At 38.2% G+C, this 27,688-nt stretch overlaps 1 long non-coding RNA gene across 2 annotated transcripts; it reads left to right on the plus strand.

Moving 5' to 3' along the window:
• The first annotated feature begins 16,459 nt into the window (after positions 1–16,459).
• Positions 16,460–22,322, plus strand: LOC148096029 (uncharacterized). 2 transcript variants are annotated; one of them, XR_015717161.1, is made up of 6 exons: positions 16,460–18,642; positions 18,950–18,994; positions 19,697–19,741; positions 20,537–20,581; positions 21,383–21,511; positions 21,971–22,322. It is a non-coding gene; the product is annotated as an uncharacterized LOC148096029 (long non-coding RNA). The 2 variants fall into 2 exon arrangements; XR_015717160.1 differs by lacking the exon at positions 19,697–19,741.
• The last annotated feature ends 5,366 nt before the right edge of the window (positions 22,323–27,688 follow it).

Consider the following 27,688-nt stretch of genomic DNA (forward strand, 5'->3'; position numbering starts at 1 on the left):
AATTGTGTTTGGTTTGGTTTTTAGAAAAAGTACAGGGAGTGTGAAAGTGAAAAGGGTCAAATGTGACGGCCTGAAGTCATTCAGAATGCTCTTTTAATGTTGTGAATCACCGAGGACACCAAAAGAATATTTAAAATGATCATTTACAAGAGGGAGTAATAGGAAATATCAGAAAACATTAGTTAAAATTATTTTCATTATAGTTGGTTTTCTGCACACTAGATAGGAAGCAACTCTCAGAGTATGTCTTCTTTACAACTCTGTGTTTAGTAGTTTAGTTTGCCCAGAGGGGGAAAAGAATTCAAAGCAAACAAAGCACCTGTTCTGTCCTGAACAGATAACAAAATAATTAAATGACACATTGTTTGAGGTCAGGATAGATTAAAGTGCATCTACTAAATTGGCTTTTTTTTGGGACATGCTTATAATGTCTAGACACTGTCTCAGAAAGACAGTTAAGGACTTGAACTTTTAACCTATTTTCTTTTGTATACGGAGCTCCAGATTTCCAAATTTGAGTTCAGTTTGCTGTTATAAATATGTACATGTAGCTGTCAGGCATAATGAAACCAGTTATTTCTAGATAGGATCTCGCTTGATGGAAATAGTCCCAAATGATGTGGATGTGGCTTCAGTTCCGCATTTGGAAAGTGTCTGAGTACAATACCAACCATCATCTCTAAAATTATTTTTAGCTTTGTTTCTTTTGGTGTTTATACTTTAATTTCAATGTCCATTAAACTGACAGTTACCACGAGAAAAGACCTAGAGCCACATATATACCTGACATCAGCTGTTTGTGTGTATACTGATGTCCAGCTTGGATTGAGCATTAGATAATTTTACCCATAACCCGGGTGAAAATAATCGCAGGCACTCTGCACAGTCTTCCAAGCCGTCACCTTTGTTGGAAACAAGCAGAAAACTTCCAGTAGTGAAAAGACATTTGTAGTGGACTGTATTCTGTGTGCTAGATGTGAAAAAGGTCAGCTGCTTGACTATTTCTAACTTGATTCTTATGTGTGGAAACAGATTTAGTGGAGCTAGTTAAAACAAGATCTGTACTCTGTACCTGTACTTTACTTCAATGATAATTGAATGGTTGACTGCTATGTATGCAGGACAGGACACAGAAAGGCGTATAGCACCAGCAAACAGTGCAAAAAATAGAAAGATGGGGTACATCAAGTTCTAAAATCCCACATAAACCTACAGTAGGGTTTTGTAAATTACATCTACAAGTAGAATACAAGCCTGATATCAAATCAATCTATCTACATATTACTATCCACATCAATCTTTACTTGGGTATCAAGTCTGTTTTAACCATGTCCTAGTAGAGATGGAACCACAACGCTCTGTAGCCATGCCAAAATGCAGATCGTGGCAGGGTTTAAAGGACAAAGGAAAGTGAAATAAAATCTGTGCATGTTCCACTGTATTCTTTCAGCGCTCATGCCTTTAGATAACCAAAACAAGAGGACACCAGCACTAAAATGTTCCAGTTATTACCATTACCACAGCTTGTCAACAGTGGTGATCCCATCAAGATGGTGATGGTTGTACTTTTCAGCTTGATTCACAGGAGGATTCACAAACCAATGAGTCCCGGTGGCACATTCATCTTTTATCTCCAATCTATGCCTGAAGCGAGCACACACTGAAAATATTTCTTTAAATGTAAAACATATGCATCAGAGTTGGATTTTTTTGTTTCTTTTTTTTCCTCCTCTTTTTTGTTTACATCTTTGGCTCTCAGTAATGTTTCCACTGTTTTCTCTGTACCAGCTTTGGACAATTTGTTATTATTTAATTTCCTACATCTGACTCAAATTCACCTTTGTTTACCAGTTAAAATGTATTCCTTCTTAAATGCGACTGGTTTATTCTTTCTCAGAATATATACAATTAACTTCAATCTAACATACAGTAAACTTTACCTAATCCTAACATGGTAGTGATAAGTTATTGTCTCATTCTTTTCAGCAAATATTTTATTATTGTAATTACTTTGACAAATGTAATATATATATTTTTTCACCCCACACTGACTCATTGCTAAAGGGAAAAAATATCTACATTGTAAGACTTCTATTCTATTATTTTGGTCATACACACTATGCATGTACACAATAGATGGCAGTAACATGCACTTTATGCATGGATTTTGGTGGGTAATACCAGATTTATAAACAATGGAACCAGCCTGTAAAATATCCACGATATCTATCCCATGCCCCCAGATATCAAGACTCAGAGGCATAGATTGCTGCAGTCACTTCCAAAGCAGGGTCAACTACTTTGCAAGTGACTACGACCTTTGACCTTCCAGTACTTCCAGGGTACAATCTGAAAATTTAAGATGAAAATATCAGTACCAGTGGGACTGCATGTGTACATATTTGCCTCTCAGTTAGCAGTGTTGGGGAGTAACGGAATACATGTATCGTATTTAAAATGCAAAATATGAGTAACTGTATTCCATTACAGTTACCGTTTAAAAAAGTGTTATTACAGTTACTTTGTTGAAATAAATGGATTACACGACAGTATTTTCCTGTTTCATATGTTAGGCTATGCTCTCTCTATTTTAATTCCACACGGGTTGAAACCCAAACAAAACACGCATGAAGATGCTCTAATGCCTGGATCTCAATCTCGCGGCCCATGTCACCTCTACTTGCGGCCCGCATAATGACGTGAAGAAATATTTTTAAAAATTATTCAAAAAATTATTTAATATGAAGGCAATAGGCTGAGTGTTACAGGCATAGCCCTAAAGAATGTAGCCTCATGGGCAGTGTAGTCCATGCTGCAGGGAGAATGGACTGCCATACCCGTTATGTGTCTGTGAGCGAGGGAGGGAGAAAGGAGAGAGTCGAAAAGTACGAGCTGTCATCGAGCAGAAGCTGGAGATGGAAGCATGTAAATATAATAATAACCACTGCAGCCAAGAAGAGTGCCTGACGAGCCCAGTTGTAAGTAAGTTATTAAGACTCGACTGTACACTGTGTTTGTCTTTACCTCCGAAACAATAACTTCTGTTGGAGCAGCCTTTGAACACCTCTCTTTGTCTCTCGCTAGCAAAGTTGACCCAGACAACAAGGTAAAGCTAGTTTTCAGCTACGAGCCCGACATGAACCCGACGTATTAGCCAGAGGTCCCTTTACTACGGTTCGGAGCCGCAGACCTGTTTTATATACGCGCGGAATAGTTTTCTATACGAGATCGCTGCAAAAAAGTGCAGCCTTACCTAATGTCCACCCTACTGTTACTCATTTTATATTAAGATTTAAAAATCTAGTTATTGGTATGGCGAGTATCCTTCAGTAATAATAATAAATCACACAGCAATAGTACATTCATGTAGATATCCAAAGTATTCAGAATACGTTACTCTCATTGAGTAACATAATCTGTAGTGGAATACATTTTAAAAGTAACCTTCCCAACACTGTCAGTCAGCACTGCGACTGTCTGGTACACACTATACAGAGATCACCAGGGTATGGAAAGTTACGCATTGCTGTGGATTTGTAATTAGGGATTTGTGTGTGTGTGTGTGTGTGTGTGTGTGTGTGTGTGTGTGTGTGTGTGTGTGTGTGTGTGTGTGTATACATAGAGAAACTGTATGTTTGGTTGTGTCTTTTAGATAGAAAGTGTAATGTTATGCTACAGTCTCTGATCCTGTGCGAGTGCCTGTGTGTAAACTTCCACAGCTGCAGGCTCCAGGCTCTATTGACAGATATCATGGATGAACTAGGAGGATGGAGGAGTTCAACCGAACGTGTCTGGAATAAATTGCTCAAGGTAAAAGAAGTAAAGTTGTTTGTGTGTGTGTGTGTGTGTGTGTGTGTGTGTGTGTGTGCACGCCTGTGTCTGCGTAAGAGAGAGACAGAGAGATGCTCAGTGTTGCAATTCCTACTCCACTGCTTGCGCAACAAGCAAAACAAAACCCTGCATAACATTCAGTTGCAACAACTTCTAAAAAAGTAGCACTGCCAAAATATCACACCTCATGTGGTTAAAACATGATGAAGCTTCAGAAACTATATTACTCTGTAAAGTTGGATTTTTATATTGTATATTGATTTTATGCCAATTTTCTTATTGCTCTTTTTGTAATTATTAGTCAATTTTATTTTCATTTGCATTACTAAAACATTGTGCAACTATCGTGGCCTGACTTAAGAAAAATGCATTCTAAAAAAGAAATATTACTGAAACCAATAACACCATAACACTATTCTCATCACTGTTTTGTTGTGTGTTAGTTAGATAACTATTTTAAATTGTTTTTGGATGACCTCACTGAGATATCTGTATAGGTGATCTCTAAACAGCTGTCATATAACCACAAAGGTGTTACCATTTCCCTTGAGCTTGACACAGAACCTCTCCATTGGTAGAACCATTTAACCAATTAATTACAATTTTTTTTAATGAATCAGAATTAGTTCAACTGTTTCTAGCAAGACACACGTTATAACTTCTAATATCTATGATGCAACTGATGCAACTTTATATTCTTTACTTTATGCTAGTTATACATAACCACAGTAAAATGTCTTCATGTCTTTTTTTTTTCATTTTTACATGAGGTGTTTTGTACTACCTATAAAATGTCTATAATATATTTGTTCTAATTTAGTAATTCAGGCAAGTAAGTAGCCTGATTTTAACTTTGACAGTTGTCTTCAGTATAAACACCCTGAAGGTCTTTTTTTCTAATCATTTGAAAAGCTTTTCAAAATACGCTTTACATCTCTGCAAACTATGTTAAAAATATGAGATAAAATTTTTATGTCAAATTAGTCCTGACAGGATCGTGTCATATGTTAGCTTTACATTTCCACTTATGATGTGATGAATGTTTTTTGTTGTTGTTTTGTGTGTATGTGTGTGTGTGTTGATGTTAAAGGACTTTTTCATCAAAACTTCTATTATCCATCTCTTGTAATTCAGGTCATTCATGTTTGCATACACCTTCATCACGGGCATGGATGTCATGGTAATTCGGGCATATAATGATTTCTTGGAACTGTTCTTTTTCCAAGGTGAAATAATTTTACAGTATACATCTTTAATTATTTAAAAGAAAAAGAACTGGGGACATAAATTTGATTTTATTTTGGATTTTCTCTGATCCACATACACAAGTATACATAAGGGTCAAATATTTAAATGCATGCACTTAAAGAGGACATAAAACGCTATACATATAACGGTTCATTTAAAATCAGTTTAAGGGGATCACTTTTGTGCTGCCTCCTGCTGCAGGAGTTTTATGTTAGGAAACCGAGGATATACTGTCCTCTTTTACCGTCTGTCTCTTTAGTAGGAAGTGGTTGTCAGCTGGAATTTTCCATGTGTGTGCAGCTAGTCAAACAACAGAGAGCCAGATACTGCTAACGAGTCAGTGAAAGTGGACAGTATAACCTCAGTTTCTTAACATAAAACTTATTGCTGCAGCTATTGGCAGCACAAAAGTGATCCCTTTAAACAGATTTTTACTTTGACTCTCCTTATTTTCCTCTGACTTATTGATTCGATAAACTCATGTAAGTCTATTAGCCGTAACCAGCCAACCAATCAACCACATGAAGTAACGTTCTGTACTGACAGATGATGGTGCTACCTATGTTCTCAAAACTTAAACTTTAAGCACTGATTCTTTTAAATCCAGCTTCACAGACAGTGTTACATCTACGTGAGTTTTTCAGGGCAGGGCTCTATGATCTAAATTAGCCTTTATATGTGCAGTGTTTCATGTCCTCGTTTAATATTTTTAGAAGTGTTGCCCAGAGTCCTCCAATGTCTTTTAACTTGCCAAATCCAGGGTTTATTCTCATTAGTAATCAGAATTGACTACAGCTGGTAGTTTCTCTTTGAACCACTGCCTGAATTTACCAATACTCAGAACTACGTGAAAGTCCAAGGACCTCACTGAAGATCTAAGAAGGAGACCTGTAGATTGGTATTCAAGGTCTCTTGATTGATCCGTTATGTGGAAAATCTTAGTGTGAAACAAGATGTCCATTTAAAACCAAGTGAGAAGATGTTTCCACAGGATAGGCTAATAGATCAATAAAATGGTCAAATGTAAGACAGTAAAAATACAAATAACAGCATAGCTGCAGTGCGGCTTCTTTAATTAGTGAAAATGTCATATCTTTTAATTAGACATATCTTATATGATTAAGATATTAGTGATGCATTTATAGTAGTATTTTAGTAGTACTTAAACTACTTAAAGTACTAGCAATAATGTTTTAGATACGATCTGAAGAGGACTTGGAATATTTATTTGATTCTACCACACATGTAATACCAGGAATTCCTACAAACACAAAAACATCTGTTATGGCAGTCTGTCTTTCCAGCCTAGGGAAAAAAAATAAATGAAAAATTTAAAAAGTAGAGGTGTGCTTGCGTGCATGCACAGGTTGGCAGCCTGAATCAAGGCCTGAATATCCAGTTTGGTCCATGATGAAATGCTCTACTTATTTATTGATCATATTCAGAATCAGAGTTTGAAATAAACAAGCAAGTGTTGAGTTTTCTGGTTGAGTGATCTTCGATCTATAAAACAGCAGCTTAAGTTAAGGGGGGGGGGGGGCGTAGATCCAACTCACATACAGCAATAAACAAATAAGTTTAACAATCTATCATATTAAACAATACAAGAGCAAGCAACAAGAGCAAGACACAACACAACCTCATCAGCAGGCTGTATTTCACTGTGTTGGAAATATCAAAACTGGAATGTTGAGCGAATGTTTAATATGTTCTCTGTGTCACTAGTGCACTTGTCAAAAAGCTTTCTCATACCAAACCGGACTGCTGATGAATTCAGTGGTCTGTCCAAATCCTTGTTCATTTATTCAGAGCATCACCTCCAACACCGTGGGAGATAAAATAGTCGGTGCAGTCAAGTGTCCAAGTGTGTGAAACAGCAGTGAGAGGTATCAAACCAGATGCCCAGTAGACTGAAATCTCTGCTGTCAGTGCGTGCTACATGTGCATTTTTCCTTTTTTTTTTTTGCAATACATGCATATATTTTTGACCTTTTCCAAACATTTTTTTAAATTTATTCATCTTAAGGACTTGTTTTCATAAACTACTGTTTGGATCAGTTAGCAAAGCTGTACATTTGCTACACATGCCAGTAGAGTAATGTATTAAGAACTGTGCATTTTACACATAATACAATCAAAGAAATAAGTCTTTGCTGGCAAAACAAACTCCACAAAATCTGGATAGTTTAAATTACACTGAAACATTGCACACATTTCCAAACTTATGTGTTTTTGAAGTTTCTCTAAACTCATATTCATGATATGATGCTGAACAAAAGCTAGGTACTCATCTCCCAAGGTTGTGGAGATAGAGAAACAGACCAAAATGCAGACAATGGAGATGAAGGAGAGTGTTTAACAGAAAATAAGCCTTTATTTGTGGCTGAAAAGGAAAAACTACAAAACAACCTGCAAGAATGCTAAATTGGGGACACTAAACATGAATCTGGAAACTTAGAGCTAACAAGCTAGAACCTGGAAACATAGCTGGAAACACACTTGGGCAGAGAAACACCGGGGATGATACACAGACGCTCTGACAAAGAACAGAGGTAACTACACACTAAATATACACACAAGGTAACAAGGAAATGGAAGACAGGCAGGGAACACAGCTGACCCTAATCAAACATGACGAGGCAGGGAGGAAGCAAAACAGAATACATAACCTGAGACACGGACCTTCAAAGTAAAACAGAAAATAATCGGAAGGTTGCCGGTTCGAGCCCCGGCTCCGACAGTCTCGGTCGTTGTGTCCTTGGGCAAGACACTTCACCCGTTGCCTACTGGTGGTGGTCAGAGGGCCTGGTGGCGCCAGTGTCCGGCAGCCTCGCCTCTGTCAGTGCGCCCCAGGGTGGCTGTGGCTACAATGTAGCTTGCCATCACCACTGTGTGAATGTGTGTGTGAATGGGTGGATGATTGTGTATAGTGTAAAGCGCTTTGGGGTCCTTAGGACCAAGTAAAGCGCTATACAAATACAGACCATTTACCATTTACCAAATACAACTGGCTCAAGGGCACGGACTTGATACTACACGGAGTACAGGGACCAAAACCTAAGAACTGGAAATACAAAACAGAAACCATCACACTAGCAGTCGAAACCCATATGAAAACAAAGATCAGTAATAATACAAAAACCAAAACACTGGCTCACCTACCCAGGACCGTGACAGTTCTAATGCAATAGACTGATACTTGTACTGATAATCAGTACAAGAGTTTATGTACCAGGTCCAGTTTATATCAGTTAAAATAAAACATCCTTCAGCAAGACGCATTAACTGACAAGGATGTACCAAAATGTGTGCAGCATTATTGTGCTTTTAGGAAAATTGACAGAAATGCAGATGAATATTTAATCCCAGTGTCACTGACTTACTGGCTCTCACTTAGTGTTAAAATCTGCTTTTAAATATTAAATAAAATAAGAAAAGTGATTCAAAATAAGCAAGAAAATTATTCAGAATTATTAAAATTATTACATTTATACACATATTACAGTAGAGACCTGGATACCAGTTTGCACTACTAGACTTATGGCGGACAAAGAAGCACTTTTAGTAACATTTTGGGGATTTATTTCAGATTTATAATTAGAAGTGTTAGAAAAATGCTACTGAAAAATTAATACATTTTGGAACTACCATTTGTGTGTCTAAATGTTCTGCAGCTTTGTCCATAAAAACAGCCATACCTGATTTAAATGTTGACGTTATCAATTGCAAGGTTATCCTTCACCTCTCAAAATGCAGTGATGACATTTGCTTTTCCACATTTCCAGTTTTGCTGTCAACCTCAAACTGGAGAAAGCAAAAATCTTCTGATTTATACTGTCACATCATTGATGATGATGAGAGCTTAGTCTTCACCTATTACCTAGAGACAACAGTGATCACAGGAAGCATTTGCAGCATTCAGCGGAAGAGTCTGCAGTGTCCAAGGCTGAAGGTGGCACACACAAGATCAGGAGCCTATTGTCAAACTGTGACATTTACAGGGTTTTGTTCGGTGAGTTCATCCCTCAGCGTCTGACTGTGTGCAAAGAGTTACGTTAAAGGAAACTGATGTTTTTGCTGTCTTGCCAATATGCACCTGAACCCAGCATGCTGAAATTTGACCCCGTGAAATGTCATCATCTTCTAGAAAATGAAATTAGAAGTTTTCAAGTTTTGATATGACCCAACACCAGTAAGCAAAGGCAAAAACAGTGGAAACAGTCCCGAGGTGCACGCGAGAACAGTAATTAAAGTTTAAGAAGGTTAGTGTAAGGAAGAGGACTCCCTTACTACATTTATTTATATTATATAATCTGTATAGCACTTTAGGGCACACCTTTCACTTTATTAAAAGCACCTTAATAAGCACTTTATTTAGCATTGCACTTTAAGCGTGGATTTGCACACAAGAAGTTTAAATATTTATTGACTATTTATTGGAAATTTTAAAATCAGTTGGTAGCCTTGTTTCAGATCCTGCGCAGCTGCTCCTCGTCAAGGAATGTGGTGGTTGTCTGTGAGGAGAAAAGAGTGGTGATTGAGATTGTGATTAAGGTTTACCAGTAAGGAAAACTAATGCAAATGTGTGTGTGAAATCTAGGAATAAAAGTGGTGAAAATAGGTGTTTGTAAGATAATGATTACTCACCTTTCTTGCCTGTGTCCTCTTCAAGGTGTTTGGGCAAATGTTTCCCTGGGGGTCCAGACACCATTTAAAGGTTCCGGGAGAGACCATTGGTAAAGAGAGTGTGGTGAGTCTTTTTGTGCTTGGGTTTCTGGGTTTTTATAATATGGTGTTTGGTGTAACATTAAAGTGTGAACTATTTATTAATATGTAAATGTGAAATGTATTTATGTATTTCCATCCATTCGCTTCCACTTATCCTTTTCAGGGTCGCGGGGGGCGCTGGAGCCTATTCCAGCTGTCATAGGGCGAGAGGCGGGGTACACCCTGGACAGGTCGCCAGTCTGTCGCAGGGCCAAGACACAGGGACAGACAACCATTCGCACTGTCATTCACTCGCACATTCACACCTAGTGGCAATTTGGATTATCCAATTAACCTATGCCCACAAGCTGCATGTCTTTGGACGGTGGGAGGAAGCCGGAGTACCCGGAGGGAACCCACGCAAACACGGGGAGAACATTCAAACTCCACACAGAAAGACCCCGGCCTGATGGTGGAATTGAACTCAGGACCTTCTTGCTGTGCAGCAACAGTGCTAACCACCGTGCCACCGTGCTGCCGTATTTATGTATTTATTTATTCTAATTGATATATTGTATACTGTGGTGGAAGGTTGGGATTTAAGAATTTACCTAAGAGTGGAAGAATGGGTTAGTCTGTGACAGCTGAACATATTTAAGGCTGCCACTTGTCATTAGAGGTGGATTTTGTGCTGTGAAGAAGCTCAATGAGTTAATTGGTTGTAAGGAGCGCTGTATAGCAAATAAATACTTTTGTTCCACTACACTTGCCTTGGTCCATCTCACTGTGTTTCCAGCCGCTAAGGGCCGCCCTGTTTCAGTTAGATTTGTTTACACTCTGTGGAAAGATTAACAAAACCTTCTGGTTACATCTTGCACACCAGTAATAATAACAATCCTTTCTGTTTAGACCTTTGCCCACATCCACTACATCCATTAGGATGAAATTAGAAATATGTCTTCCCTGAATAGGATCACATGCTTCCAAGAAATAAATAGGATTATTCCTTACAATAACCAAAACTGAATCTTTTGTATGAAGCACATCACTCTAATAGATGTGAGAAAAACAAACAAACATTGTCTTAGACATACAGGATTGTGAAAAATAAAGTTTTAACTCTGTACAGTGTTGTGAAAAACTACTGAACAGCAAGTAATCATTTTGTGTTTAAGTTTATCAGACTCTCGCATCATTATGGAGGAATTTGGCCAACTTGTTTGTGCAAAGCTACATTAAGGTCATGCCACAGCATTTTTGTGTGTGGGCCAAGCTATAGCTCTTGGACAGATACTCAATGACTGTTAGGTGCAAAACAAAACCAAATCATCACCCCTCCACCTCCATGCTTACATGCTTGGTATGAGGTAATTTGCTGATATGCTTTGTTTTGTTTCCACCAATGGTTGTGCTATGCGTTAGAGCAGACATCTCCACTGTTGTTTCTCTTCTGTTTCAGTCTTTTTCAATTTGTACCGACATGAAGTTTCACTTTGAGGACTGTAGAGTCTGAGATGTAGCTCCGTCTGACCTTGGGTTAATTTGCTGAGACGTCCACTCCTGGGAAGATTGTGGCACTGTGTTAACACACACCTGACAGCAAACTGCCCAAACTTCTACTTTTATATATGCGGTAACACTTGCTGATGATCACTTAATCAAGTGCATTTCAGCATCTGACTTCTACTTACCCTTTTAATTACTATGGAAACAGTAATAGTGTACTTGATTTTTCAGAGGACTACACAGGGAACTGTGAAAACTTTCTTTTTCACCTACTTGAATGAAAGTAGGTGAAACAGTCAGGTTAAAAGCCTGGAAGTGGAAAAGATGGGGAGGATTGTTTTTGTCTTTTGAAGTAGTACATTTAAGTGATTTAGAAAGACAGCAGAGAAAGAAAGGCAGAAAGATGGCAGTGGAGTGGAGTTGATGGCTTCTGGGTCAGTGTATAGTGAAAAGGAAGAGTAGGAGAAAAGAAAGAAAAGTAGTTACACCTCTCCTGCAGCTCAGATGATAAATGGCATGAGCTTGACTTTTGTGTGTATGTTTCTTTACCTGTGCATTAACTCACGTGTGTGTTGTGAGAAGGTGGAATTGCCATGCGAGTCTGTATGGCACTCAGTGAGGCAAAGCTGCTGCAGTTACTGATAAGCTTTATTAATCACGCCATCGGCCACTGCATGATACACACAATCATACAAAAAAACTCAAACACACCCTGGTAACCACAGAGTCAATCCAGACTGTGTGGTCCTCAGGTCTTTCTGTATTTAACCAGTATAGTGACTGGAAAGGAAGAAGAAAAGAAGACTTCAAACTCCATGGCAAAGCCACCTCTCTGATAAAAACAAAGTTATCAATAATGTGTTTTACTGTGGCGTCATATATTTTTTGATGACTGCATTATGAATTAACAGATGATTCATTAAAATACCATTACATGAAAATAACTGCAGACTCCTTCACTTTCTCTCTCTCCCTCTTCCCTTTGATTCTTTCCCCTCTCCTGCCCTTTGTGTCCTTTTTTCCATCTCACTTCTGACCAGAACAGTGAGGGTGCAATTGAATGTTTTCCACTCCATAAACTATCTATAAGGGAATTTGCAGGCCGTGCTGCTCTGATGCAGTAGAGATGTGGGTGCTTTTTCTAGTTTTTTTTTTCCTCCATCTGTATTGGGTTTATTTCCAGACACTGTCTCCAACACCACCTGACTCTTGCTTTAGTCCCTTTCCCAGTTCACCTTCATCTGTTCCTTCCGCCCCCTCGGTTTTTCGACTGCTTTCTTCTATCCTTTCCTTGTCTGGGAAAATAGATTATATATAAAATATATAGAGAGAGAGAGTAGAGTGTGTGTATCAAGATTTTTACTTGTTTTTGTTTTTTCAACATTATACTTTAATATTTTTGTACAGATTTTCTTAACAACTTGTTCAGTTCCTGAAAGAGCTGAAAACTTGGAAAACTGCTTGCATGTGGGTACTACCATGATGCCCAGCCTGTAAAATTATCAACATATTTAAACCATCTCTAAACCTGCATAATATGTCAGGGGCTCAAATCCTCTATGAATCAAAAATCATGCACTGCATTATTGTAATGATCATTTTAACATTCACAACATAAAATCTAGTGTTCATATTTCAGTAGCAGTTAGCCTGTTCCTGTTTCAGCGTGTTTGGTCAAAGTCATTGTTGTCTTTAAAACGTGCGCGTATCCTTAACATTAGTGCTGTGACTGTGTCAGCGGTGGTTTAATAGATGCATGTAAAGGATATTACATATTGTGAAGATTCATGTGCAGTGATAATGCTGTGAAAGTACTTACAAAATAAATACATAGAGAAATATCTTTTTCTAAACCTAAACAAACATTTTTAACTAATTAATAAAAACAACAACAAAGTTCCTACCAGGACATAGACTCCAGTTCTGTGGCTGGAGCTTACACGTTGCTTCCCCACAGCCACTTTAGGCTGCTCCCTAATTTCCCAGGAGGCAGTGGATGGATCCACATGTTTGATTTGGCACACATTTTATAAAATGTTTTCTGTCTGATTTATCCAGACTTGGTACTTGCACTAGCAGTACACAAGCTTGGGAACCTTGAAACTAGGTTTGTGTCTCCTCCTCAAGTCAAACTATCTTTGGTATATAAGGTGAATGTGATGACCACAACACCACAGCTCTTCTACTTTACCACTGCAACCTTGTAATGTGGGCTTGACACTGAACCATTTTTCCACTCCAAATAGAAGGATTATCTCAGGGTATCTAATGCTGCTGTGGCTAGTGTCAAGGCACAAACACAACAAGGAAACCTGTGTGTCCCTGAATCCCTATATGACCCGAATCGATAATTATGTAACTTACTTTATTAATATTACTGTTAATCTGGTCTATTTTGTGTTTCATGTGTTCATTTTGGCAAATTAATTGTATTCAAAATGCAAAGTGAAAGTGTAGGGCGATGAAAGGAGCAGCCATAATTGTACAAAGGATACAAAAGAACAGTTCTACAACTATTTATTAGCTTGAAATCAATATTTCATTTTTTAAATACCTTGGTTATTACTGATATATAGAACACTAGTGCAGTGAAATGTCTATATTACTGTTGCCAAAAGTCTTTGCTCTTCTGCCTTTACACGTTTATGAGCGATGTAACATAAACAGTGAGATGCAGACTAAGCTCAAACTTTCAAATGATTAAGCCTCATGCACTTTCCCTGAAATTTTACATAAACTACTGTAATGTTAGTGGGCTTAGAGTGTGTCTAATGTACTGATTTTGACCGACTTCACCCCTGACTGGCACTGAATTTTCTATTTAGCTGCATCTGTGGACCTCTTTTATATTTGTTGACTCTCTCCTTCACCTCTTGTTTTTCTCCAGTATTCCATTCCAAGGGCAACTTGTCTGAATCTAATCTTTATAGAAGCAGGTAGATGTTGCATGCCTTGCTGAGAGAGAGAGAAAAAGCCTTGTTGCACACACGTTTCTATGTCTTTTGCATGTGCATCCATGTGCTGAAGACACAAGACAGTCTCTCACTGAGAAACGTTGCACCTTATGCGTGGCTTCTGAGAGCTGTCAGCTTATTCTGTCTTGCAATTAACATCGCTGGTCAAGTTGACTATTCACAACACGACCCTTAGGAAATCCTAATCCTGGTGCTCCCAACCGGCAGGCCAACACAGGGTGCCACTGTATACAAACTCACAGCTTCCATGACACTTACTATGAACTGTTTCACCATTTAACCTTTGGAAAAGTACTGTGTGACATATTAACCATTTAAAAAAAGAGAAAAAGATCATTTACCCTTCTGTGAATCTGTTCTGCTACCTTTTAGTCAAACTTTCATTACTGAGTGCACCAAACTGAACTTCTATGTTTGAAGTAATCTACTTTGAGGAGAGAGGTAATGTAACTACATGTTAGCATATATGTTCATATAGACATGGGCTGCACTCTACTTCAGGGGGAGAGAATATGTGTGTTTAACATGACATTTATCTGTTTACTAACAGTGATTACAGCAAACAGGTAGGATTGAAGTCAACCTGGGGTGCTTCACATGCACATGTTGGCGTGTGTGTGTGTGTGTGTGTGTGTGTAGGTGTGTGTGTGTGTGTGTGTGTGTGTGTACTTGTTTTCATGACATCTTAGGACAATTTTATGATAACACACTCACAAAATGAGGACGCTCAGAAAAATGAGGACATTTTTGAGGTCCTCATTTTTCTGAGCCTTCTAAAGTGTTCTAGAGGCTCCCAACATGCTCCCAAACCAAAAATCTCGAAAGTCCTGAAACATCACAATTTTATGAAAAAGTGTGTTTAAGTGTGTTTAGCGTTTTTCCTCACTTTCAGTTTTCGCACCTACTGGCCAGTTTTGGAACTTAACACACTTTAAACACACTTTCAGTGACGTCACTCTGCGAGTCCTCATATTGTAGGTGTGTCAGACACAATAACACATTTGACCCAGGTTATACCCTTCTGGGGCTTAGCGGACACATGCGTGGACAGCACCTTTTAGCTCTTATGTCCACAGTCGTATTCAATGTTGAAATGGAGGTGAACTTTATTTGAATCATTCGTGGAATAATAACAGATAAGATTTGAGGCTTCTAAAAATTGTTCGTTCAAACCTTGCCAATTAAACAATCATTCTAACACATATCAAAAACTTTTCCCATTTTTATACATGTTAGGGTGAGCTATAAGCAAGGGTAACAACAGTTAAATCAGGCAAATCTTGACAAAAATGAAGGTCTTTAGATTCAGTTATCAGTGCCTGCACATCTTGGTTTTTTTTGTTGTTGACAAAATGTCTCGAAATATAAAGTTTCAACATTTGTCTAATTATATTACTATTAATTAATGAGTCTTACTTCTCAAGATCAATGCACAAATTGTCTGACCTTCACTATGCAGAATGATGTGTGTGCAGATTTTGACCCTTGAAGAGTTTATATTAATCTGCATTAATATAATTGCATCTGCAATCTGCAGTTGAACTTGGAGATTCCTGCCGCTGTCATCTGATTCAGTATGATCATCAGGCTCAGTCTCGACTCTGTGTATCTACAAGAATTGATGAAAAAAGTCAACACTTCATTATATTTTAAAATCAACTTACCTTGTACTTTTTACAATATAGTATAAAATGCATATTGTTTCTTTAAGAACTAATAACACACTATTAAAAACTGCAGAATGCACAATTCCAGCTTCATTTAGTAATTCAATTAGTAAATAAAAGTGAGTAATTAAGTCACTTAATTAACTAAGCAACTGTAAATGTCACAGTATGCAGCAGTACAATTCAATTTCAATTCAATTTTATTTATATAGTGCCAAATCACAAAAAAAAGTCGCCTCAAGGCCCTTCATAGGTACAGAGAAAAACCCAACAATCATATGACCACCTATGAGCAAGCACTTTGGCGACAGTGGGAAGGAAAAACTCCCTTTTAACAGGAAGAAACCTCTGGCAGAACCAGGCTCAGGGAGGGGCGGCCATCTGTTGCGACCAGTTGGGGTGAGAGAAGGAAAACAGGATGAAAGACATGCTGTGGAAGAGAGACAGAGGTTAATAACAGATATGATTCAATGCAGAGAGGTCTATTAACACATACTGAGTTATAAAGGTGACTGGAAAGGAAAAACTCAATGCATAATGGGAATTCCCAGCAGCCTACGTCTATTGCAGCATAACTAAGGGAGGATTCAGGGTCACCTGGTCCAGCCCTAACTATATGCTTTAGCAAAAAGGAAAGTTTTAAGCCTAATCTTGAAAGTAGAGATAGTGTCTGTCTCCTGAATCCAGGCTGCCGGGGGATTCCCATGATGCACTGAGTTTTTTCCTTTCCAGTCACCTTTCTCACTCACTATGTGTTAATAGACCTCTCTGCACTGAATCATACTTGTTATTAATCCACAGCATGTCTTATTAATCCACAGCATGGCTTACAAAAGTATTCGGCCCCCTTGAACTTTCCCACATTTTGTCACATTACAGCCACAAACATGAATCAATTTTATTGGAATTCCACGTGAAAGACCAATACAAAGTGGTGTACACGTGAGAAGTGGAACGAAAATCGTCCATGATTCCAAACATTTTTTACAAATAAATAACTGAAAACTGGGGTGTGCGTAATTATTCAGCCCCCCGAGTCAATACTTTGTAGAACCACCTTTTGCTGCAATTGGATTCCATTAAAATTGATTCATGTTTGTGGCAGTAATGTGACAAAATGTGGAAAAGGGGGACGAATACATTTGCAAGCCACTGTAAGTACACAGAGAGATAATGAGGGGATGAGGAACAGCTGGGACAAATCAGACCTAACAAGACAAGGGGAAACAAAACTAGACACACTGGATATAGGAAAAGGACTTTCACAATAAAACAGACATAACAAGGGTAATCTAATAAACAAATGAACTTAGCTAACCTAAAGAACTTATAAATAAACATCGACATCCAAACAAACTAAAACTTAAAACGCTGGGTCAACAGACCCAGGAAAGTGACAGTAAAATCATTTATTATACACATTATACTTATTTTCTTAAATTGCTTATCTATTATCTGTATTTTCACCTGGGGGTCTAGGGGTGCTGCTCTTCTTTTCATAACAAATTAGGACATGTTTATGATAACACACTGATAATATCAAGACAAATTTGGCCTTACTCCATCAGTGAACAGCATGCCCATGCTAACTTAAACTAGACCAGCAAGCTAACCACATGTGTACCAAGTGTTACTTAACAATAGGTACCAAACAAATTAACGGAACGAAATTAACTGTAACAGCAGTTTGCAAAACATTGTGACAGTTCTCAAGTGTTCCTACCTCAAATACAGCGCGTGTTGCTGTGTTTTTGTTGTTAAATGGACGAGGAGAGCCCGTGGCTGGTGAGAGGATGCAGCATTTCGTCAGTGGAGCATAGAACGACGTCTGTGATTGGTCAACAAGTGAGTAAAGATGCATCTGATTGTTCGAAAGCCTCAACCAAAGAGCTGCTGGTCACGGCAAGATACAAACTCGCTTGAGCTCTGCGTGAACGGCACATCCGGGACCTTCAGCACTCAGGAGAGATTTATCTTGACGTATGTATTTACCTTTGATATCCATGATTCGACGCACACTTCGCAAGGTAAAGTTGTATGTTTAACAAGCTAATTAACGTTAGCTAAACGGAATTAAAACAATGCACAATCGATTTGAACAAACTGAAAGTGGTGAATGATGATAAATGTTAAAAAATTACTTAAGATTTATCTTCAACAATAGATATTAGAAGTTAAATTTAACTGTTCTTAAATTCCCACTGGAGTTAAAGGGACCTGCGGCCTAGCATGTGCTCTGCATCTTCAACTGCAGAGACAGTCAGCCTAAGCTCTTTTTAAGTGTAGCTAACTGCAACACACATTTTTTTCAACACAAGATATGTTTGGGGGGATTTAAATGATAATATTAATGTTTTCGTATATAGCACAAATCAATAGTATTATAGTTATTCGCTCACGGTCTGGGGTTCTGGCCCAGCGTTTCTGACTTTATTCTAAAGTTTTTGAGTTTCTTATGTTTGGTGGCGGGTTAGTTGACTTTGGCATAACGTTATTAACATCGTTTTAAGGAATTTATGTTAGGGCTGTATATTACCACGTTTGTATTTTCATGCCATGTTTCCTGTTTTATTTTGAAAGAGTCTGTTGTGTTCAGTTCATTAATCTCACTTCCCTGTTGTGTCAATAGAATCATTTGTGCGAGCTACTACCCTGCTGTCCCTCCATCCTGTCTCAAACTCCAACAAGAAAATAGAAGTCCTCATATGGTAGGACCAGTGATTGTAGTGTGTGTTACATTGTTCTCATATTGTTTTAAGCTGTGAAGGACATGAGTGTGTTTAAGTAGAAGTCCTCATATGGTAGGACCAGTGATTGTAGTGTGTGTGTTACACTGTCCTCATATTGTTGGTTAGCAGAACTGTACAGTGTTAAGTTTCTATAAAATCTGGTATAAGGAAGTCAGATCCTTCTGTAATAATATTCACTGATACAAATATGATCTGTAGTTAATTATCTAGTCGGGATTTAAATTACATAATGTTTCTGACATTATATTGTTGTCTTTTGTTGCAGACACCAAGTGCTGAGGTCCTGTCTCAACTTTGTACAGACCAATTGGTGAGTGACATACCCACTTCATTCTTCCAACAGGTTACACATTATTTTTTTGTATTTGGTATCAAGTATATGTGTCAGTTGGGCCTAGTGCATAAATGAAATGCACTTTGATTGTATTAAAACAATCAGTTTGAGTCAAAGTTAACCAAAATCAACATTAGCATTAGGAGAAAGTAATTGTCTATACCATTTGTTAGTCCAAACTTTCCCTTAAAGCATCAGCTTGATCTTTATTCTGACTACATTTGATATTTTTGTCCTTTTACACATGTTTTTGTCCATTTAACCTCCCACTGATCAGTTTACATGATTAAATTTCTGGGGAAATAGATGGCTTTACATCAGTGTTGGGTTTAGAGCTTTTATTGACAACAGCAGGAGAAGTAAGAAGTCAGGAACATGAACTCTACATGTGTTCAGTCGTCATGTCCTCATATTGTTTTAAGCTTTGAAGGGCATGAGTGTGTTTAAGTAGAAGTCCTCATATGGTAGGACCAGTGATTGTAGTGTGTGTGTTACATTGTCCTCATATTGTTGGGTAGCAGAACTGTACAGTGTTAAGTTTCTATAGAATCTGGTATAAGGAAGTCAGATCCTTCTGTAATAATGTTCACTGATACAAATATGATCTGTAGTTAATTATCTAGTCGGGATTTACAGTACAGAATGTTTCTGACGTTATATTGTTGTCTTTTGTTGCAGACACCAAGTGCTGAGGTCCTGTCTCAACCTCCTTCAGACCAATTGGTGAGTGACATACCCACTTCATTCTTCCAACAGGTTACACATTATTTTTTTGTATTTGGTATCAAGTATATGTGTCAGTTGGGCCTAGTGCATAAATGAAATGCACTTTGATTGTATTAAAACAATCAGTTTGAGTCAAAGTTAACCAAAATCAACATTAGCATTAGGAGAAAGTAATTGTCTATACCATATGTTAGTCCAAACTTTCCCTTAAAGCATCAGCTTGATCTTTATTCTGACTACATTTGATATTTTTGTCCTTTTACACATGTTTTTGTCCATTTAACCTCCCGCTGATCAGTTTACATGATTTAATTTCTGGGGAAATAGATGGCTTTACATCAGTGTTGGGTTTAGAGCTTTTGTTGACAACAGCAGGAGAAGTAAGAAGCCAGGAACATGAACTCTACATGTGTTCAGTCGTCATGTCCTCATATTGTTTTAAGCTGTGAAGGACATGAGTGTGTTTCAGTTGCCTTCCTCATGTGGTGGGACCAGTGATTGTAATGTGTGTTACATTGTCCTCATATTGTTTTAAGCTGTGAAGGACATGAGTGTGTTTAAGTAGAAGTCCTCATATGGTAGGACCAGTGATTGTAGTGTGTGTGTTACACTATCCTCATATTGTTGGGTAGCAGAACTGTACAGTGTTAAGTTTCTATAGAATCTGGTATAAGGAAGTCAGATCCTTCTGTAATAATGTTCACTGATACAAATATGATCTGTAGTTAATTATCTAGTCGGGATTTACAGTACAGAATGTTTCTGACATTATATTGTTGTCTTTTGTTGCAGACACCAAGTGCTGAGGTCCTGTCTCAACTTTGTACAGACCAATTGGTGAGTGACATACCCACTTCATTCTTCCAACAGGTTACACATTATTTTTTTGTATTTGGTATCAAGTATATGTGTCAGTTGGGCCTAGTGCATAAATGAAATGCACTTTGATTGTATTAAAACAATCAGTTTGAGTCAAAGTTAACCAAAATCAACATTAGCATTAGGAGAAAGTAATTGTCTATACCATTTGTTAGTCCAAACTTTCCCTTAAAGCATCAGCTTGATCTTTATTCTGACTACATTTGATATTTTTGTCCTTTTACACATGTTTTTTTCCATTTAACCTCCCACTGATCAGTTTACATGATTTAATTTCTGGGGAAATAGATGGCTTTACATCAGTGTTGGGTCTAGAGCTTTTATTGACAACAGCAGGAGAAGTAAGAAGCCAGGAACATGAACTCTACATGTGTTCAGTCGTCATGTCCTCATATTGTTTTAAGCTGTGAAGGACATGAGTGTGTTTAAGTAGAAGTCCTCATATGGTAGGACCAGTGATTGTAGTGTGTGTTACATTGTCCTCATATTGTTTTAAGCTGTGAAGGACATGAGGACATGGGCCCTCTGACCACCACCAGTAGGCAACGGGTGAAGTGTCTTGCCCAAGGACACAATGACCAAGACTGTCGGAGCCGGGGCTTGAACCGGCAACCTTCCGATTACAACTCTTGAGCCCCTTAGCCCCTTAATTTTAGAATTACACACTGCCCAACGCTGACTTTGCCTACAATGCAGAGAAAAAAGCAAACAGACCTATTGCATGCATTGATTCTCATATTTCACTGTTACTTTTCAAAGGCTCAAGGACCAAGTATTCTGGGGTTCCAAGCCACACGCTTTACTCAGCTGCCCTGGACAACATGAAGGGCACCTCTGCCTCAATCACCCTGGACAACAAAAACATTAGCAACACTTCACCAAGAAGGGGTAAACGCACCCAAATACAAAATGTTTTAGCTGAATATACTTGTGATCAAAGGACAAGTTTATTGTTTTCAGACATGACACTATTGAGAGCTTTTATCATAAATCCTTTCATCTCATTTGATTCCCAGCAGAACACAGCACTTCAAATGGTTCATTCCAAGCATCCTTAAAGGAGCAATAAGCAATATCTTTTCACTGCTAGGTGTGCTGTTGTGCACTGCCTTTAAACCAAACCAAAGTCTATGGCTGGAGATCAACACAGAGAGAGGGATTATGACTTCATGCTGTACTCCAGATGTAATTACACCTCTAGTTCTTCACATAGCCATTTTTAATTCCTTCAACCTAAGTATGATGAATTGTGCTTATTGCTCCTTTAAAGTGCTCCAGTAGAAAGCAAGGTTTAAGAACATTTTGCATTCACATTAAGATATTTTCTTTTGTTTCCATTTATGACAGCTGGGAAGGTGAGAATCAAGTGGACAAATGATGAAGTGAAGGTTGCTGAGCGGCACGTTTCACTTCATAACAAGCTGCAAAGTACCAGGTAAAAAGGAATGTGACTGCTGCCTCCAAGCAGAGCCGGCAGCTCTGAAAGGCAGAGACTGGGTTCTCATAAGGTACTACATCCACAACAGGATCATAGCATTAAAAGAAAGATGCAAGAAAAAAAGTAACAAGCAAGAGAGATACTTTGTTACTTCCACAGTTATGTCAGTATTGCAGTTTTCTGTATTGCATTGTTCTTACTCATAAATCTGTGGTTTATGCTGGGTGCTTTTTGCAATTAAATGATAAGAAAGGCAGATAATGTTCCACGTTTTTATTCACATGAACATTCACTAAAAAATGAATTAATGCATTACAATATTAAGACTTAAAAAGTAGACTGACCACATTTGACCTATGTCTTTTTTTAAGTCTCTACACAGCTCAGATTTACTGTTTTATTAACACATAAATGTCTGATATTTCTGTCAGAAGTTACCCGACTGGTGAGCATTACTATTGTGCATCCATGCCTATTATATTGTAATCTCAAAAGGAGCCAAGCTAAAAATACAGAACCTACCCTTACCTGGTCCTTATAAGTCATGTATACTTGAAAATTATGTGTTTCCATGGGCTTCACAATTCACCTAAACATGAAATATCAGTGTGTGACCTTATGGTACTCATAAGTCACATAAACCTGACAGTGTCCTCACAAGTAGCAGTAAATTCAGGTTTGACCAAAATTTAGCCCTAGCCAAAATCTCAACAGATGGGCGTGTTCCTGGAAGCATGGGTCAAACCTTTTGTGATTCCCATGCCTCTAGGACCTTCGGAAAGGCACGTTCCCATTTGTCACATTTTTGTCATACGTACTGATATATCACGAAAACACGTATGTGTGTGTGTGTGTGTGTGCGTGTGTGTGTGCATACCTGCAGTCACGCTTGCAATCATGCTTAGTTTCCATTCCACAAAACCCAATAAGTGCATCTCTCCATCACTTGATGGATGCTTGATGGATGGAAAAACGGAAGACTAGGGAGCAAACATGTAGAGGAGCAGAGAAAAAGCAGTGAGGAGTTAAAGTTGTTCAAGAGAGGGGAAGGTTTGAAGAGACAGAGGAAAAAGAAGAGAAATGGAGGGTTTATTTTGGCATACAAACAGCAAATTCATAACCTGGTTCCTCATGTCTGTATTACTCTCTTCTCATTTACAGCCTGTAATGGCAGATAAGGTAAAGTTACCCTGTAAGTGAAGCTCATTATCCAGGAAAGCCTGTGAAAGTACTTCCAGTCATGTCCGGCTGACAATAAACGTTTAATTCTTGCTCATTCACAAATTCTGAGCTGCAGTGTTGGATGATATAACTTCTTTGTTCAGGTCATTGCTTTCATATATGGCTGGTATATTAAAGATGAACACCATGACAACATGGGTTTAATCAAAATCAGCCAAAAAATATGAAACAAAAAACATTTCCATTATACAGACACACCAATTAAAGTTTGCACTTTCTCATTTCAGCACCATCACTGGTCTGTAAAATATCAGACTGAGCACAAAAGATATAGTTTATGTGCTTTAGTTGTTAAAAGAATCCAATAAGGATACTCATTAATGAGTTTGGGCTAATCTTGTGCTGACGAAACATTAACAAGAACAGAAGTTGTTGTTTTCATGTGTTTGTAGGGGTTGTTCTTCTGGTGCAATCCAATTTATGTGGCGATCGTGGCTCAAGAGTTGGGAGGTCGTCTTGTAATCGGAAGGTTGCTGGTTCGAGCCCCGGCTTGGACAGTCTCGTTCGTTGTGTCCTTGGGCAAGACATTTCACCCGTTGCCTACTGGTGGTGGTCAGAGGGCCCAGTGGCGCCAGTGTTCGGCAGCCTCGCCTCTGTCAGTGCGCCCCAGGGTGGCTGTGGCTACAATGTAGCTTGCCATCACCAGTGTGTGGATGGGTGGATGACTGGATGTATAAAGCGCTTTGGGGTCCTTAGGGACTAGTAAGGCGCTATACAAATACAGGCCATTTACCATTACAGGCCAGATGTGTATCGCTAAGCACAAGTTGTGCACAGTTCAGCATGTGACCCACCAGCCGTTAATTAATTACACATCAACTTAATCAGTTCTGACAATGAGTCATTGGTCCTAATTAGGCTAAATCAAAATTGTGGAATCACTTGGTTGTATATTATTTCATAACCTTGCAAGCAAAGTTTGTATTCAGTTTATTTGTCACCACAATCAGCATCCTACTGCTACTGCTAGGATACCTCGTGTGGGCAGATGTGGGATAATCTGGGTTTTTATAATTATTTCACTGGTCAGCATTTCTTTCAGAAGTTGCTTCTGAAATAAAATGTGCTTTTTCTTATGGATTTTTTTTATGCTGAATGCACATATAACAAACAAGGTAAACAAAATATTAAATTTTTAAGAATTGTAAGAAGGTCTTTATATAACATGCCTGATTTACAACCGTTCATAGAAGCACTTTTTATACATATAACTGATTTGTACCTAACATTCACACACATTCATACTCTGATGACTGCAGTGCAGAGCAGCTTGGCGTTCAGTGTCTTGCCCAAGGATATTTTGGCATGCAGACTGGAGCATCGAACCATATACGTTCCAATTAGCAGATGACCTGCTCTACCTCTTGAGCTAAAGCCACCTAATCTTATCTATTTATGGTTGCTTCAAATTTCAACACATAACAGGTTAAAAATCAGACAAAAAAGAAAATTAATGTGGACTTAGCTCACTATTTTTAGTGATTTGTTTATTTTTTTATTTTATTTTTTGCCAAAATTCAAGTGTTTAAGTGTATTTTAGTCATTTCTGGTTTAAACTTTTGGTCTTACACCTAACATATAAGCAAATCATAGAAACAGCCATCAATTATAAGCATCTTCAGAATCAGTGAACCATAACGAGTAAAAGCATCCTGGCTGTGGACAAGTAAGAGATGTTTCACTTTTTAAACAGCTAAACTGTTTGTCTAGAAATAAATATTTTTTGTAGAAAGCAAGGATGCTTCATTTTAATATCCACAACTAAGAAAAAACGGCCAAAACAAACCAATATTTTTCATGTAATTTGTTAAAATGAGAAACAGATTGGCCCAAAAAATGTAAGACATGTCAACATGATCAAAACAAGATATTAAGAAAAAGTCTGTTTGATTTTGATGTCGGTGTTTAAAAAAATGTTTAACCAAAATGTGTCTGTTGTGTGTCTAGGTGAGGTGGCTGGAGGATCTGCTTTGGTCAATGGAGAGAAATGACCTTCAAAAGAGAGCTCAGATGTATCAACACAGAAAGCAGAAAGGTAATGAAATGCACCGCCGCATTATTTCTGTCTTCATGACATGTTTTCTTTTAAAAGTCTAAATTACATAGCAGTATATAATGGAGTTTCATGAAATCTGCTTAACAACAGTGAGATCCAAGCATTGTATGTTAACATACATTAATTCCATCAAACCTCAGCAACAGCAGTGCTGGACTGTTTGAGAGTGAATGGCTGAATGTGTATCAAATCCATGATATTTAAAGACAATATTGAATATTTATAGTTTCACCTTGTTTCACTTGCTGCATATTTATGGTCAGCATGTTTTGCTCTGACAACTGATGTGACAGAAAAACTAAGTGCGGCCCGTTTCGACCTGTTCGCTCACCTATCCATGAATATTTATGAGAAGTCGACACACCAACAAGATTTTATTATTTTATTGTTCAGTGTGACCGGGGTCACATCTGTGTGTAGCATTGCCAAGTTTGATATTTTGCACCTCGCAATGTAATATGATACCCTGCAGCTAATATTAAACACTTGTAAATAATGTATCTATATTTGAAATTTATGGTTGTGATCAAAGCCAATTGCTTTTTGTTCAGTTTGGTGTTTTGCATTTGTTTCATTTACACTACTCCGGGTTGATCAATACAGGGCTGTGGAAATTGTAGAATCAGGCATCATCAGTGACTGGCTGATTGGGTTGTCCCTGTTATACAGAAGCCTAGTTTGCATGAATCAGCCAGAAGTCTCATCTTTTGTCCAAGATGCACATACACAATACAGTTATGTTTTGTATCTAAACGTAGCACAGCAAATTCAATGAATACATTATGTACTGGATACAATATAGAGATTCACTGTATTCACTGAACACAATATGAAATGAATTCTTTCATTATAATATTGTGCGTCGTTTACAGTCTGGTATAATTAAACCATTACTTCTTAACTTTGTGAAACAATAGTTTTTAACATATAACTACAAAATGAAAGTACTGAATCATTGTTTTCTTTAACAAGGAAAAAATATTAATTATTATTTTATTCACCAAATTATTTGCACTCGTTTTATTTTAGCTTGGGAGACTCTGCTACATTTTCCTGCCATCGACAATCAGAGCAGTTTCTGTGCTCTCTTCTGATCTCTGTTGTCTTCCCCTCCCCACATTCATTGAGTTGAGCAGGTGAAGTGAAGGTGACATTAATCGAGTTGACAACAAGTCATTATGTTAGCGTAAGTGTAATAAAATAAAACTGTTGTTTGTGCATTGTGTATTGGTTTGACAGTACTGTTAAACCACAGGTGATTTGTTTTTTTATTGAGCAATCTTTAAATTGTATTTTCTAGCGTGTGTGAACTTTGGAACTAGTAACTAAGAATAAAATAGAAATTACACAATACAAGTGAGTGCTCAACAACAGGCTGATACAGAACAAACTTGCTCTGGCTAGAATATATACAGTGGGGCAAAAAAGTATTTAGTCAGCCACCGATTGTGCAAGTTCCCCCACTTAAAATGATGACAGAGGTCAGTAATTTGCACCAGAGGTACACTTCAACTGTGAGAGACAGAATGTGAAAAAAAAATCCATGAATTCACATGGTAGGATTTGTAAAGAATTTATTCGTAAATCAGGGTGGAAAATAAGTATTTGGTCAACTCAAACAAGGAAAATCCCTGGCTCTCACAGACCTGTAACGTCTTCTGTAAGAAGCTTTTCTGTCCCCCACTCGTTACCTGTATGAATGGCACCTGTTTGACCTCATCATCTGTATAAAAGACACCTGTCCACAGCCTCAAACAGTCAGACTCCAAACTCCGCCATGGCCAAGACCAAAGAGCTTTCGAAGGACACCAGGAAAAGAATTGTAGACCTGCACCAGACTGGGAAGAGTGAATCTACAATAGGCAAGCAGCTTGGTGTGAAAAAATCAACTGTGGGAGCAATCATCAGAAAATGGAAGACATACAAGACCACTGATAATCTCCCTCGATCTGGGGCTCCACGCAAGATCTCATCCCGTGGGGTCAAAATGATCATGAGAACGGTGAGCAAAGATCCCAGAACCACACGGGGGGACCTGGTGAATGACCTGCAGAGAGCTGGGACCAAAGTAACAAAGGTCACCATCAGTAACACACTACAACGGCAGGGAATCAAATCCCGCAGTGCCAGACGTGTTCTGCTGCTGAAGCCAGTGCATGTCCAGGCCCGTCTGAAGTTTGCCAGAGAGCACATGGATGATACAGCAGAGGATTGGGAGAATGTCATGTGGTCAGATGAAACCAAAGTAGAACTTTTTGGTATAAACTCAACTCGTCGTGTTTGGAGGAAGAAGAATACTGAGTTGCATCCCAAGAACACCATACCTACT

Source organism: Neolamprologus brichardi, chromosome 23 (assembly GCF_056152115.1).
Source record: "Neolamprologus brichardi isolate AB-2024 chromosome 23, ASM5615211v1, whole genome shotgun sequence".
Classification (NCBI taxonomy): Eukaryota; Metazoa; Chordata; class Actinopteri; order Cichliformes; family Cichlidae; genus Neolamprologus; species Neolamprologus brichardi.